This window comes from Bidens hawaiensis, unplaced genomic scaffold (genome assembly GCF_021521415.1).
Source record: "Bidens hawaiensis isolate Kalapana, Puna unplaced genomic scaffold, B.hawaiensis_p1.1 tig00052410_1, whole genome shotgun sequence".
Taxonomy (NCBI): Eukaryota; Viridiplantae; Streptophyta; class Magnoliopsida; order Asterales; family Asteraceae; genus Bidens; species Bidens hawaiensis.
The window spans coordinates 15,956-20,270 of NW_027499423.1; positions in this window are offsets into that span (position 1 = coordinate 15,956).

Below are 4,315 nucleotides of genomic sequence, written 5' to 3' on the forward strand. Positions count from 1 at the left end.
TACTGTTGGCCGTAACCTATCCACCAACCAGTAGGGCCTGTGCATAATCCACTGTTGGTAGAACAGGAATACTATTCAGCCGGCTGTACCTTCTAGGAAACCTACCTTCGGCTATAAATACTCCAACATCTTGGAATGGTAAGATCATCTGCTATCCAGTTATCTAGCAATCTCTTAATATACACTTATATTCAGAGCAATCTAGTCTGATTCTCACGCCGGAGGGTGGTCACAAGGAGGAACCCCCCCCCCCTTTTCAGTGACGAGCTTACGGTGTTTGTTTTGCAGGTCTCCTGAAGAACAGCCTTCTCAGCTAGATCTCATCCGTGGGAAACATTACTTAACCCCCAGATTATCTATAATCTGTCCAGGGTTCACTTAGTGTTTCTTCAACTTCTTAACTACACTAACATTCGCCATACGGTTAAAAAGCTCAATCACTTCATAAGAAACATGTTTACTACATAGTACATACCTTGATGCTGCTATACTGCATAGCCTTTGCAATTTTAATTTGGTGATTCTTTTCTCCTTTTCAAGTTAGAAGCTAAAATACTTATCTTTTTTTTCAATGGCAAGGCCGATATATTAAAAACGAAAAAGGGAATAACTCACAAAAAAGCAAGAACCCAAACATACAAAGACAAAGAAATAAAATAGCAAGCAAAGTACAAGTACATAAGACCCTTAAATAGAAAATGATGTTTTGATCTCATGTCACATTTGTTATCGAGAGAGGTTTGTTGTTAAAGATCATATCATTTCTTTATTTCCAAATTATTGAGCGCGTTACTGCAGAGATAACTTGAATGGCTTTCAAGTAATTCTTCACCGAATCAAAACTCACAAGATTTGGTACCCGATCATAGATTAACGACCAAATCCTTTTGGCGGCCTTACATTGCACAAAAAGATGAAGAGAATGCAAATCACATTATAGTACCTAGAATTGCAGTGCCTCCTTGGTAGCGATCCAATCTAAAAGCACTCTCCAAATAAAACAATTTACCTTTAATCGGAACCAACTTTAATCAAAAAGTAAAGTCAACCACCTGATGTTCCAAATTGTCCAACTCCCACCTTAGATCTTTCACAAGAAAATCGGAATATAAGCCATCTAGACCTTTCCATAACCGACAGTCGGATTATTCGGTTAGTATCACATTTGAAATCAAGATCATACAGCTTTGAAGTTCCACATGTTGCTCAGCCATGATAGGATGATAGGGGATCGCTTTCCACCTTCAAATCCACATGCATATTCTTGATCGATCCGAACTTAACAATCTTTAACAAGAACGTATTTTCAAACTTCCCACTCCTAATCCATCGCGTTTTTTTTTATCAAGAACAATCTTTTGCCAAGCCACCCAACTTATTTTCTTCTTTTCTTCGTTACCTCCCATAAAAATCTTCTTTTACTCTTGAGCTGCTTCAACACTTTGACTCGTGTTTTAAACAATGAGAAATAATATGTGCCCAAACTTCCCAATGAAGATGAACTCGAAACTAGTATAGATTGTTATAACAATGAAAATAGCAAACTATGATGTAAACCTTCCTCGACAAAGAGTTGCAGAATATGAAATAAAACAATGAGCTCTAACGAAGAGATTCCAATGAAACGAAACGTCGGGCAAGAGAATTAAAGCTTCGCAAACTAGTCATAACCCTAACACATAAATTGAGTTATAAATGGTCAACGAGCTAATTAACCACTATGGCCGAGCAAAAGCTGAACCATAATCGAAAAATGGAACGTTAACCAAAAAAATTAACCATAACCGAACAAAACCGACAGTTATGGTTAAGTGAATATGATTAGCTGACAATTTGGTTAAGGTTAATGTGTTTTCATTAACCGACTTTAACCAAAACAAAACCGAACCTTGTATATTTATGTTTTTTCAAATTTTCACGCCTCTATTTTCATATACCTCCATTTGCAGCTTCAAACATTTGAATTTATGTTGTAGTTTTCTATAACATAACTTGGAACACTATTACTTTGAGCCGACGTAAAATGCATTGGAGAATTAATGACCTTAACTAAAACCGACACAATTGTTAACTAAATTAACCCCTCCCCCCCCCCACACCCACCCACACACTACCCGTAGGGTTAACCACCAAGTCCTCCAAGATTCTTCCAATGGGCACTTAGTCCCTCACATCAATATCTTTAAATCTACCATCAGGTTATTAATAACAAAAAAATATAATAACCAAAAGATGTATTTGCTTTTATTAATCCCAGCTATCATCTTTTGGTCGCTATCAGTCTCACCTATCGAATTGGCTGCTAATGGTCCCAACTTTTAATGTATTTGTTCCCAACGGTCCGCGACTAACAGAATCTCGACGCCGTTATTTGCAAGTCACCGGAAAAAGTATTTTTTGCCGGAAAACTCACATTTTTTTTCGGAAAACTCAACATTTTCGTCACAAACATCTTTGTAACCTTAGATCGGACCTTCCCCAATTATTGAGATTGTCGGAACCCTAGAGCCATTGTCAGAATCGATTGGTGGTTCTCAAATGTTGGTGGTTGGTTGGTCGTGAGTCAGTTGGTGGTGGTTGTGTTCAGGTTGAGTTTACCGGCAAAAAATGTGACTTTTTTCAGCAAAAATTTTTTTTCCGGCAACTTACAACTAACTGTTGTTAGGATTCTGTTAGTCGCAGACCGTTGGAAACAAATACGTTAAAAGTTGGGACCCTCAGCAACCAATTTCTTAGTTGGAACCTGCAATGACCAAATGATAATAGTTAGGATTAATAAAAACCAATTTACCTAACCAAAATTAACATGTACCTTTCAAGTTGAATTGCACATACTTTTCAACAGCCTCCGTTTAACTAACTCAATTGTTCAAGCTAAATATATTTATTTAAAACCAACAATTTTGATTTAAGACGTAAAACTTTGCTTGTTTAGTTATTATGTCACGTTTAAAAGTTCAATTATTAAACAAACTTTTCAAAATATTTATTAAATTAATAAGCGATACGCAGCTAGTCATAGGTCACGTTTCCATTGTCACAAACATAATTTAAAAAGAAAAAGAAAAAGAAAAAAAAAAGGTAAAGCTTTGTGGGTGGTTCACACTTCATCAATGTTAACATTGACTATACTTTTGTCTTTAAACCTAAAAATCAACGTATTAAAAAATCTAAGGTTTTGAAATTACCCTCAATACCTAAGTGAGACTTTTTGAGACAGGATATCAACTGTCCATATTGATTTTAACGCTCCAAGACAGACTTACCTAGTTAGTCGGGAACACCATCAAGGTGGAAACTCGCCACTACTCTCTTGAGTAGGTTTCGAACCTAAAATCATAATATCCCAAGTCTTAATAATTACTCTCATGTCATTAGAATAGAAGGCTAACTGCAGCTATTATTTACAAGTAATGAAAACTTCTAACTTTATTACAAGATTTTTAAATTTATCTAGCTTCTATATTGATCTTTTTTTAATGAGTAAATTGCGGTTTTCGTCTCTGTGGTTGTTCAAATATGCGATTTTAGTACAATGGTTTCAAATTTGTGATTTTCGTCCACGCGGTTTCATTTCACTTGCAATTAAACCCGAATTCATTAACTCTGTTAAGTCTTGTTGTTAAACTCATCAGCGTGCCCCTCACGTGAAAGACCGTTTTGTCCTTTTTCTACCCAAATAAACCGCAGTCCTAATTCGCAAGCACCCTCACGTGAGGGGTTGGGTGTATTTGGGGTAAAAAGGACAAAATTGCCCCTCACGTGAAGGATGGGTTTAACAACCGGGCTTAACGGGGTTAATAAATTCGGGTTTAATTGCAAGTGAAATGAAACCATAGGAACGAAAATCGCAAATTGAAACTCTTGGACTAAAACCGCATATTTGGACAAACCAGAGAGACGAAAACCGCAATTCATTAGTTTTTAATTAATTATATAGCTAGTTGTTTTTTTTATAAAGATAGAAATGATGAAAAACTAACTATATGGTAGTGTTTGGTATGAAGTAATGATGAGTGGAATGGAATGAATCATTCCAAAAGAATGAAATAAAACAAGTTTGGTTGTCATTTATTAATGGAATGAATCATTCCTAAGTAATGCAATTCCTTCCATATATAGCATTTTTGATTCCTTACACTCTGTTCCCGAGTTTTATTTAGGGTATGTTTGGCAAAACTAGTTGGTGGCTAGAAGCTGGTGGCTGGAAGCTGGAAGTTGGAAGCTGTTGCTTTTTAGACATATTTAGGTGTTTGGCAGAGTAGCTGGAGCTTTTACTAAAATGTATAAAATGACCAAAATGGACATAACTAAA